Genomic DNA, 12578 nt, shown 5'->3' with positions numbered 1-12578 from the left:
GAAGTGGGGAACATAATCCTATCTAATTAACACTTTAGGAATAAACTATCTATTTTCCAACCCATTCAAATAAATGGCAAAAATACTTTCCAAAGAAGAATTCTCAGTCTGATTGCCTTGGTCCATTAGTATATAAGGACTGCATATTTAAACTCTGTAAGATATTGTTACTTTAGTGATTTGATCAATATGGATACTCTCTCCATGGAGAGTACCATTTCTCCTTGACTTTCCATACTGTATTATTGTCCACATCTTTCCATAAATTCTCCATAGTTTCCCATAAATCTATAGAATGTGTTAGAGGTCTCATTGCACTCTTTTACATAGATTAGGGGAACTTATATAGCTCTACATTCAGGTAGAATGCCTGAATGCCATTCCTTTTGATCCACAGTATGGGGTGATTTTTGTTTTGTTTTTTTAGTGAGGCAAGTGGGGTTAAGTGACTTGCCCAGGGTCACACAGCTAGTAAAGGTCAAGTGTCTGAGGCTGGATTTGAACTCAGGTCCTCCTGAATCCATGATTGGTGCTCTATCCACTATACCACCTAGCTGCCCCAAAAGTATGGGGTGTTAAGGGAAGACTAGTACCTCTGGTGTGAGGGCTGCTTTCCACCCAAGCTGTAGTATGCACAGTAGCCAGTCCATGGTAAAACCAATTTGGCAGATGGGCTAAACCAAGGTGAGGGTAATTAGGTACCTCAAACCCATTGGTGAGTTAGAGGGGTGTTTGCACCAAGCATATGAAGCCTTTACCAGTGGCAAAATAGGGAAATGTGAACAATTTGTTCTAATGGGTCATGAAGGTAAGGGAAGCTGGTGACATGGAGCCCAAAGCTTGGCTAGACATCAAAGACAACAGCCAAGGCAAGCCGACTTGACTTTTGTCTTGCCACTGAACTCTGAAAACTCTGGAAGGGAAAGTAAGGCCAACAACTCTGAACAACTCTACCACACTTACATACAATTTATGCATGTCAAAGGACATCACCATACCATTTTACCTTTTTTACCTACCTCAAAGTTCTGTGGTAACGGGCAAGTGACAAAGCAGTAGGGGCAGATACACTCTAGTCACAACCCTGCACATAGGTGGCCCAGGTCCCTGTGGTCATCTTCTCACTGGACTGAAGCAGCAGTGGAATTCCTGGGTGTCTGAACAGCCTTTTTTATTATTTTTTAAAATTTTATTTATTTATTATTTATTATTTATTTATTTATTCATTTATTCATTCATTCATTCATTCATTCATTCATTCACTCACTCATTTATTTATTTATTTATTTAATTTTAGTGAGGCAGTTGGGGTTAAGTGACTTGCCCAGGGTCACACAGCTAGTAAGTGTTAAGTGTCTGAGGCCGGATTTGAACTCAGGTACTCCTGATTCCAGGGCCAGTGCTCTATCCACTGCACCACCTAGCTGCCCCTGAACAGCCTTTTTTAAAGGACCACACTGCTCACCTCCTGGCATGAGGAAGGGGCTAGATAAGGTGTGCTAAAAATTGTCTACTTCACTTAAACTAACCCCAGCTTGCATACTGTGGCAGATGGGGAATCCTACCCCGTGGTTAAGGTGGGACAGCTAGGTGGTGCAGTGGATAAAGCACTGGCCCTGGATTCAGGAGGACCTGAGTTCAAATCCAGCCACAAACACTTGACACTTACTAGCTGTGTGATCCTGGGCAAGTCACTTAACCCTCATTGCCCTGCAAAAAAATAATAAGAAGAAGAAATAAAACACAAAAAGATGTACAAAAACTTTTGTGAAGATGATTCGACTCATCATTGGTATATGAAATGTAAACATACTCGTAGACAACATGAAATCCAGTAGGCCTAAAGGATGAATAGCTCTGGTTGTGAGAGAACTCAGGAGATACCACATCCAAATTGCAGCCCTAAGTGAAACAAGGCTGGCAAAGAAAGGCCAGTTTACCAAAGTTTCTCAGGAGTGGCCACAGTGATTGGGGAGCACAGTCAACAAGCTAGTATGCTTCCCAAAAGGAGTGAATGACAAACTCATAACAATGTGATGGCCACTTGCAGGAAAGCACCACACACCACCATCCATCAGTGCATATGCTCCCACCATGATGAACTTTGATGAGGTCCAAGAAAAAATTTATGAGGATCTGGAGACCCTCATCATTATTGTGCTGAAAGAGGACACACTTATAATTCTGGGGGACTTTAATGCTAGAGTAGGCACAGACATGGCAGGGAGTCCTTTTTTTTTTTTTTTTGGTGAGGCAATTGGGACTAAGTGACTTGCCCAGGGTCACACAGCTAGTAAGTGTTAAATGTCTGAGGCCGGATTTGAACTCAGGTACTCCTGACTCCAGGGCCGGTGCTCTGTCCACTGCGCCACCTAGCTGCCCCATGGCAGGGAGTCCTTGAGAGGAATGGAGTTGGAAATAGCAACAAGAGTCACTTACTACCGAAGACCTGGGCATCTCACTACCTGCTCATCACCAGCACCATCTTCCATTTACCTAAACTCAATAGAACATCATGGATGCACTCTTGGAGCAAACATTGGCATTTAATAGACTATGTGACTGTAAGGAGAAGAGACAGACAGGATGTGAGAATAATGAAGGTGATGTGTAGTAGTGTTGGACTGATCATAGATTTATCCTCTCCTAGATAAATATTTGCATTCAACAAAAGTGGCAGCCCTAAGGCAAGATGACTATTAGAAGACCTGTCAGTGGATTAGGTGCTTCTCCCTGTGTGAACAGTGTGTTGTTAACTTGGAGGGAAAGCTGAGCCAACACATGGTTGGCAACAATGAAGGGGAGTGAGCAGCTTTTAGAGATTTAGTGTATAGCATTGCATTTGCTCATCTGGGCCAGAATACTTGCAAACATTAAGACTGTTTTTAATGGAAATGAGGAGGGGCAGCTAGGTGGCACAGTGGATAAAGCACCGGCCCTGGATTCAGGAAGACCTGAGTTCAAATTGAACCTCAGACACTTGACACTTACTAGGTGTGTGACCCTGGGCAAGTCACTTAACCCTCATTGCCCCAAAAAACAAAACAAAAACAAACAAACAAAAAACGAAAATGAGGAGAAATTTAGAAGCTGCTAAATGAAAAACAAGGACTCCATTGGGCTTACCAGCAGGATAGTTTGTCAGTCTCTAAAAAGGTGAGGTTTAACTTCCTTAAAAGCAAAGTACAAGTGAAGCTTAGAGAGATGAAAGATTCTTGGCTCAGTAAGAAGGTCTATGTTTTTCAGTTTTATGCTGATAGTAACAGTCCAAATCACTTTTATGATGCCCTGAAGGCTATTTATGGGCCAATGACCTATGGTGCATTTGAACTAAGAGCCACATTGATTAGCAATGAGGACATGATCCTGGAGAGATGGACTGAACACTTCCATAATGTTCACAACAGACTGTCATTAAGCAATGATGAAGCCACTGACCATACACCTCACGTTGAAGTCAATCCCTCTCTAGCCAAACTTCCAACTAAGTAAAAGGGGTTTTTTTTTGGTTTTTGTTTTGTTTTTTGGGGGGTTTTTTTAGTGAGGCAATTGGGGTTAAGTGACTTGCCCAGGGTCCCACAGCTAGTAAGTGTTAAGTGTCTGAGGCCGGATTTGAACCCAGGTACTCCTGACTCCAGGGCCGGTGCTCTATCCACTGTACCACCTAGCTGCCCCTAAGTAAAAGGTTTTGAATGCCATTAGGCTGCTCTCATGTAACAAAGAACCTGGTGCTGATTCTATTTCAAAAGAGATTTACAAAGTAGGGGATCCACTGCTCAAGCAAATGCTGACTGAAATCTTCCAGGATATATGACAAAAGCAAGTTATCCCCCAAGAGTTCAAGGATGCCTCCATTTATCTATCTCTATAAAGGAAAAGGAAACATTGTCCCGTGACAATCATGGGGAATGGGGGGGGGTTCTCTCAGTCATTTCTGGGAAGATTCTTGCCAAAGTCCCCCTTAATTGACTGAACTTTCACCTGGTAAATGGTCATCTACCCTAGAGTCAGTGTGGCTTTAGAAAAGACAGAGGAACAACTGATAGGGTATTTACCAACTAACAACTATAGGAGAAATGCAGACCAGAAATTTGTACACATTTGTCAATTTAACCAAGGCCTTTGATACTGTCAGTCATGAGGGCTTGTAAAAGATCATGGCAAAATTTGGTTGCCTGGAGAAGCTCATCAGTATTATAAGCCACTTCCATGACAGCATACACACGTGGGTTTTGGATACTGCACACTTTCCTAGTCACCACTGCAGTGAAGTAGGCCTCTGTGTTTGCTTCAATGTTTTTTAGCATGATATTTTTAGTGATGTCGTAAGACACCTTCAACAAGTATGAAAACAGTGTCAGGATGAGCTACTGCACTGATGGTAAATTACCTAACTTGAAAAGACTACAAGCCAAGACTAAAGTAGAGGGAGAGCTGATGTCACTTTTTGTCTCAGATGATTGTGAACTCAATGGAGCCTCTGAGGCTGAGATGCACCAGAGCATGGATCGATTCTCTGTCACTTGCACTCATTTTGGCCTAACAACAAACATCAATTAACACCAGCCAGCACCAGAATATCCATATGTGGAATCACTGGTTACAGCAAATGGAGAAATTTTGAATGCTATGGATGAGTTCACTGATTTTGCCAGCATACTTTTCAGGGACATACACATAGATGATGAACAAATTGCTAGAACTAACTCAGTGTTTGGGAGGGTCCAAAGGCAAGTGTGGGAGAGAAATACTAGGCTGCCCACCAAAGTGAAGGTCTACAGAGTCACTGTGCTGACTTCCCTGTTGTATACCTATAAGGATCCTATAGATCCAGTCTAAGCTAGACCAGAGCAGGAGCAGCCTCCTAGCACCTGTCTGGAAGCCTCTATTTTTTTTTAATCATAAAAGTATTTTATTATTTTCCAGTTATGTGTGAAGATAGTTTTCAACATTCGTTTTCATAAGATCTTTAGTTCCAAATTTTTTCTCCCTCCCTCCCTTCCCTCCTCCCTCCCCAAGACAGAAAGAAATCCAATATAGGTTATATATGTACAAGCACGTTAAACATATTTCTGCATTAGTCATGTTGTGAAAGAAGAATCAGAACACAAGGGAAAAACCTCAATAAAGAAAAAATAGCAACAACCAAAAATTAGAACAGTATGGTTCTATCTACATTCAGAATCCACAGTTCTTTTTTCTGGATATGGGGAACATTTTCCATCATGAGTCCTTTGGAATTGTCTTTGGGTAATTGTCCTGCTGAGAAGAGCTATCACAGTTGATCATCATCCAATGTTGTTGTTATTGTGTACAATGTTCTTCTGGTTCTGCTCACTTCATTCAGCATCAGTTCATTTAAGTCTTTCCAGGTTTTTCTGAAATCTGCCTGCTCATTATTTCTTACAGCCTAATAGAATTCCATTACATTTATATACCACAACTTGTTCAGCCAATTGATGGACATTCCCTCGATTTCCATTCTTTGCTGTCACAAAGAGAGGTGCTATAAATATTTTTGTACATGTGGGTCTTTTTCTATGATCTCTTTGGGATACAGACCTAGTAGAGGTATTACTGGGTCAAAGGGTATGCACAGTCCCATAGCTCTTTGAGCATTGTTCCAAATTGCTCACCAGAATGGTCGGATCAGCTCACAACTCCACCAACAACGCATTAGTGTGGAAGCCTCTATTTTAAGATCCTTGTGAGGCAGCACACTGCTTTCATGGTTAGGAAGATCTTCCTTATGTTGTACTGAAAAGTTCCTCTCTAAGACTTCTAACCCCTAGGGCCAATCTAAAAGAAAATCCTCCCTAGCATCTGACTGCCATATGTGAACTAAAGCAGACGGGCCTTAGGTTCCTCCTTGTTGGTGTCCACTCCTCCAGTGTCTAGGTCAATGCACACACGAAGTCAGTGTGCATTGTTTACATGTGAACTAAAGCAGACGGGCCTTAGGTTCCTCCTTGTTGGTGTCCACTCCTCCAGTGTCTAGGTCAATGCACACACGAAGTCAGTGTGCATTGTTTACAATGATGCAGGAGGTCTTTTGCCAGGAAATGGCCATAGTAAGTGTGGTTTTCACTGTGGGTTTTTGGAATGAAGTTGCCATTCAGTAGGTGAGGGTTGGACAGTTGTAGTTCAGAATTCACATAGTTCTTAAAGGTTTCTAAAGTATTCTACATATTAAGTTTTGTGGGTTTTAAAAATTCTACATATTATGAAGCTCTGATAGCTTAAAGCCACACTAGAACTTTTGCAACATGCCATATATTTAACTCATTTGATGCTCACAACCCTGTAAGATAGGTGCTGTTATTATCATTCCCTTTTTTACAGATGAAGATGCTGAGTTTGAGAGGTTTGATCTCAGGTCTGTATGACTCCAGGTCTACTGTACCTAGCTGCCTTCAAAATGAAGGTCCACCGAGAAAACTGAGAAAGCTGCTGAACTTAACTTGGCATCTGCTCCATATGGTAGCCAGTGGTGAGTCTGAATATGCTCTTGATTCTCCCCTTAGATTGTGACACCCCCCCCCCCTTGTACCTTTGCAACCCCAGAGGTTAGTATCCTGCCTGGTGTCTATGAGAGGAGAGTAATAAATGTTGACTGACTGACTGACTGACTGATTTACATCAACAGAAACACAGCCCTTTGATTCCATTTTCTTGCCATGGAAAGGAAGCAGAAGAAATGGAACTGAATATAAAATGAGCTACTTCATTTGTTGTCCAAATCAACCTAACTACAGCTGTTTAGGCCTTAGATTGAGTGGTATTCAATTTCAGGCAAACAATCCAACCTTCCTCAAACCTCTGCAGAAATAAAATGTCAAGTTCTAAAGAAATGTCTTAAGATAAAGTTTATAAAATTTTGAGTGGCAGAATGGAAATTATAATGGAAAACTACTGGAGGCCACATGATATCTGCAGGGTATTAAAGGCTCTTCCACATTATTCCAGGTTGGTCCCCAAATATCTGCAGTTAAATCATTATGTTTAGTATTTTATAGTTTACAAAGCACTTTCTGAGCTAATCCTCACAACAATCTTCAAAGGTACGGAGATGGGTAAAATGAAGTCTATATACATGTGAGTCATTATCATCTTAATGTACAGGAAACAATCCCAGATTAAGTGACTTGATCAAGTTCTCATCAGAGGTGTAGACTAGAACTCTGCTCTTCTGACCCCCCATCAGCTATGCTTTTTCACACGTCCCCAAATAAATAGCATGATGAAAATTATTTTAAAAGTTTTGCTTAGGAGCAGCTAGGTGGCGCAGTGGATAGAGCACCGCCCCTGAATTCAGGAGTACCTGAGTTCAAATCCAGCCTCAGACACTTAACACTTACTAGCTGTGTGACCTTGGGCAAGTCACTTAACCCCAATTGCCTCACTTAAAAATTAATTAATTAAAAAAACTTTTAAAAAATCCTAAAAAAAGTTTTGCTTAATTATATAGCACATTTTCTTCTTTTTTTTCCCCCCTTGCAGGACAATGAAGGTTAAGTGACTTGCCCAGGGTCACCCAGCTAGTAAGTGTCAAGTGTCTGAGGCTGTATTTGAACTCAGGTCCTCCTGAATCCAGGGCCAGTGCCTTATCCACTGCGCCACCTAGCTGCCCCTATATAGCACATTTTAAATAGAACTGCTTCATGCTGTTCCTAATAAATAACTTCTACCTCCATATTCTGTATACCCTCATGCCTGGAGTGGCCTCCTTCCTCACCTCCAGGGCTCTTGGAGTCTTTAGCTACCTTCTAGGCTCAGCATGTCACCTCCTTCAAGACACTTTTCCATGTTTATGTTGTTTGCCCCCAGTAAGCTCCTTAAGGGAAGTGACTTCTCATTTGTTTCTCTTTAACTCCGGTACCTGGCACAGCGCCTGACACATAGTATTTAACAAATGCTTGTTGAATTGAACTGAATCTAACTGTCCTCTTACTAATTTACAACAAATTGAGACATAACAGAGTTAAGTGACTCACCCAGAGTCACACAACTAGTAAGTGTCTGAGGCCAGATTTGAACTCAGGAACAAGTCTCTTTACTCTCTAGGTCTAGCACTCTATCCATTGTACCAATCTAACTGATCATGCCTTCTGTAAATGTCTTTTTTTTTTTTTTTTTTGCGGGGCAATGGGGGTTAAGTGACTTGCCCAGGGTCACACAGCTAGTAAGTATCAAGTGTCTGAGGCCGGATTTGAACTCAGGTACTCCTGAATCCAGGGCCGGTGCTTTATCCACTGCGCCACCTAGCCACCCCCAATGTAAATGTCTTTTAACAGCTCTAATACCAATAAAATTCTTATGAGTTACATGAATCATCTTCTCATATAGAAATATAAACAGTTTTAACTTTATTGAGTCCCTTATAATTTATCTTCCCTGTTTTACCTTTTTATTCTTCAGTTTCATGTTTGAATATCAGATTTTCTATTCAGCTCAGGTCTTTTCATCAGGATCTTTTTTCTCTATTTCATTAAATATCTATTTCCCCCCCTAGGGATTATACTCAGTTTTGCTGGGTATTCTTGGTTGTAATCCTAGCTTTTTTGCTTTGGACTATCATATTCCAAGTTCTCCACTCCTTAAATGTGGAAACCACTAAATCTTGTGTGATTCTGACTGGCGCTCTGCAATATATATTGTTTCTTTCTATAAGCTTGCAATATTTTCTCCTTGACCCAGGAGCTCTGGAATTTGGCTATCCTGGGAGTCGTCATTTTGAGATCTTTTTCAGGTGATCAGCGAATTCTTTCAATTTATATTTTACCATTTGGATCTAAGATAGGGCAATTTTCTTTGATAATTTCTTGAAATAAGATGTCTAGGCTCTCTCTATTTTAATCATGGCTTTCTGGTAATCCGATAATTCTTAAATTATCTCTCCTCAATCTATTTCCCAAGTCAGTTGTTTTTCCAATGAGATATTTCATGTTTTCTTCTATTTTTTCATTCTTTTGACTGTTTTGTTTCCTGATGTCACATGGAGTCATTAGTTTTCACTTACCCAACTCTAATTTTTAAGGAATTATTTTCTTCAGTGAGCTTTTTTTGGGGGTGGGGGGGAAGGCAGGGCAATGAGGGTAAAGTGACTTGCCCAGGGTCACACAGCTAGTGTCAAGTGTCTGAGGCTGGATTTGAACTCAAGTCCTCCTGAATCCAGGGCTGGTGCTTTATCCACTGCACCACCTAGCTGCCCCCATTCAGTGAGCTTTTGTACCACTTTTCCCATTTGGCCAATTCTGCTTCCTAAAGAGTTCTTTTCTTTAGTGAATTTTTGTGCCTCCTTTTTCCATTTAGCCAATTTTGCTTTTTAAGTTGTTATTTTCTTTGATTTTCTTTGTGCTTCTTTTACCAAGCTATTAATGCTCTTTTCATAATTTTTTTGCATCATTCTGTCTATTCCCAATTTTTCCTGTATCCTTCTCTCCCAGGGATTCATATTGGACTATGTTCAATTAGCATTTTCTTTGAGACTTTGTAGCTGTTTTCATGTCTTCTGAGTTTGTGTCATCTTCTTTGCCACCAGAGTAACTTTGTTGCTTATTTTCTCAGCCTATTTCTTGGCTCTGAACTCTATGTTAAAGTTGGGCTATGTTCACCTGGGTGGGGAGGCACTATCCCAAGCTTCAGGCTTTTTCATGCCACTGTTTTCTGAGCTAGTTCTGGGTGGTCCGCAAGTTTTTGGTGCTTTCAAAGTAGTGTTATCCTGGGAGAGGTGTGGTCACTGCTCTCCCGGTCTATGCTTTGGTCTTTACCCAGGAAGAGCCTATGTTCTCTTGTAGCTACAAGCACCTTTCTTGGCCCTGCAATTGTGACCAGGTCCCTTGTTTTCCTGCCATTACAAGTGCTAGAGCTCCTCTTGGCTCTGGAACTGGGACCAGGACCCCTGTTCACTCGTGACCAACCATAAGCGCTCTTCTTCATCCTGGAACTATAAGCAGAACTGCAAATGGGCGGTGGGGCTGCCAATCAGTGCCAGCAACAGGTCCCCTGTAATCTCCTTCTGATCAGTTGTGTGTCCCTCTTATTATCTCTGGGTTGAGAGCTCTCCAAGCTGCTGCTTTGGACAGACCTCTGCTATCATTCTCTTCTTCATTCTCTATGGTCTGGCTTCCAACCGTATCATTCAACCCAAACTGTTTTCTCCAGAGTTAATAATGATCTCTTATTTGCCAAAACTAATGGCCTTTTCTCAATCCTCATCCTTCCTGACCTCTCTGCAGACTTATGACAGTCCTTGGTTACCCTCTTTTCCTTGACATTTAGTGACACCGGTTCTCCTACCTATTTGACCAAATCTTTCCCAGTCTCCATTGCTGGACCTTCATCCAGGCCATGCCCACTAACCATGCTGGTAACCTGTGGGTGTCCCACAGGACTCTTCTTTTCTTCCTCTGTATCTCATTTGGCAATCTCATCAGGTCCCCCAGATTGAACGATCATCATTTCAACTCTACTTATCCAGCCCTAATCTCTCTGCTGACCTCGTCTTTCATCTCCAACTATTAAATATGTTGACGTGGATGTTTCACGGCCATCTTAAACTCAGTATGTACAAAACCGAACTCATTATCTTCCCTCTACCCCAACCCTTCTCCCTTTTGAGCCCCACTTTTCACCATTCTCAGATTGCCACCTAAGCATCATTCTTGATTCCTCAGTCTCTCTTTTTGCAGGGCAATGAGGGTTAAGTGACTTGCCCAGGGCACACAGCTACTGTCAAGTGTCTGAGGCTGGATATGAACTCAGGTCCTCTTGAATCCAGGGCCGATGCTCTTTCCACTGCGCCACCAACTGGCCCCCCTCAGTCTCTCTTACTCTATCATATCCAATCTGTTACCAAGGCCTATTTGTAACACCTCTCACATTCGTCCCCTTCTATCCTCTGATGCTGTGACCATTCAAGGGCTCATCACCTTTGGCCTGGACAATCACAACAGCCTGCAGGGTGAGTCTGCAAGCCAGAAATTCCTCCTCATTCCAGACCATCCTCCACTCAGCTGTTAGGGACCTTTCTAAGTCATTTGTCTGACCACATCACCCCCTACTCAATGAACTCCAATGGTTCCTTATTACTTCTGGGATCCAAAATAAAATGCTGTTGTGTCCAACACCTTTCATAATCTAGCCCCACCCTCAACACCTTTCCATTCTTCCACCTTACCCATCCCTATGTACTCTTCGACCCGGGGACAAGGGTCTCCTTGCTATTTCTCATATAAGACACTCTCTCTCAACTCTGGGAATTTGTCACTTGTTGTACCCCATATAAGGAATGCTCTCCGACCTCTTCTCAGTCTCCTGACTTCCCTGAAGTTCCAGTTAAAATACCACCACATACAAGCATCCTTTCCTCATCTCTCCTAACTTTAGTGCCTTCTCTCGATAGGTTATTTTTTTTTTACTTAACCTGTGTAGTGTTTATACAGGTATTACTGAGTGTTGTTTCCCCCTTTAGATTATGAGCTCCTTGAGGACAAGGACTATCTTGCACTTTTCTTTGTATCCCCAGAAGTTAGCACAGTGCCCGACACCAATATGTGCTTAATAAATGACTTGACGAGTTTAGTCTCCCAGTCCAGTCACGTAAAAGAATCAGTAACAATCATAAAGCACCTACTATGTGCCAGGAAAATAATAATTTAACTTTCTAATTTTAGAATAAGCTTACTTTTTCAATGTTTACTTTTTTCTTTTGATATATGAATCATATTGCTCACAAAGTCTACAAGTTTATCCTGTGATCAGAACATGTTACACAACTAAATGGATCTGACTTTATAGACCATATATGGACCATGCTCCTACAGACACACAGGAGAGGATCTAACATACAAGGAGAAAAAAACCCAACAACCCAGAAAAATCTTCAAAATATATTGGGGAGGGGGGGTGCTGCAGCTAGGTGTCTAGCTCAGTAAACTGATGGGATTAAACCACACCTAGATACTGGACTTTGCCTCTGTCTCTTCCCTTAAGTCTTCCTAGAATTATGTCAACCAGTGGAATTGAATGATGCTAACCAATTAGCTTTGATCAATGTATAGTGACCCCCCCCTCCCATTTAAAGAGGATAAAATCCTTGACCACTGGAGATCCTGCTCTTTGCCCTCTTGCCCCCCTCTCTCTGGTGTCAATCTCTCTCTCTTTTTTTTTTAGTGAGGCAATGGGGGTTAAGTGACTTGCCCAGGGTCACACAGCTAGTAAGTGTTAAGTGTCTGAGGCCGGATTTGAACTCAGGTACTCCTGACTCCAGGGCTGGTGCTCTATCCACTGCACCACCTAGCTGCCCCGTCAATCTCTCTTAATGCATGATCTTTCTCTTAGGTATGAAGGCCTGAAACCATGAGAAATTAGGGAGACATGTGGTCAATTCTTTACTGATATTCATTATTAATTAATAATAGATGATTGAGCAGCTAGGTGGCACAGTGGATAAAGCACTGGCCCAGGATTCAGGAGTACCTGAGTTCAAATCCAGCCTCAGACACTTGACACTTACTAGCTGTGTGACCCTGGGCAAGTCACTTAACTCCCATTGCCCCACACAAAAACAAAAACAA

This window comes from Dromiciops gliroides, chromosome 3 (genome assembly GCF_019393635.1).
Source record: "Dromiciops gliroides isolate mDroGli1 chromosome 3, mDroGli1.pri, whole genome shotgun sequence".
Classification (NCBI taxonomy): Eukaryota; Metazoa; Chordata; class Mammalia; order Microbiotheria; family Microbiotheriidae; genus Dromiciops; species Dromiciops gliroides.
The sequence above is the reverse complement of the archived record's forward strand: the minus strand, read 5'-3'. Positions refer to the sequence as shown.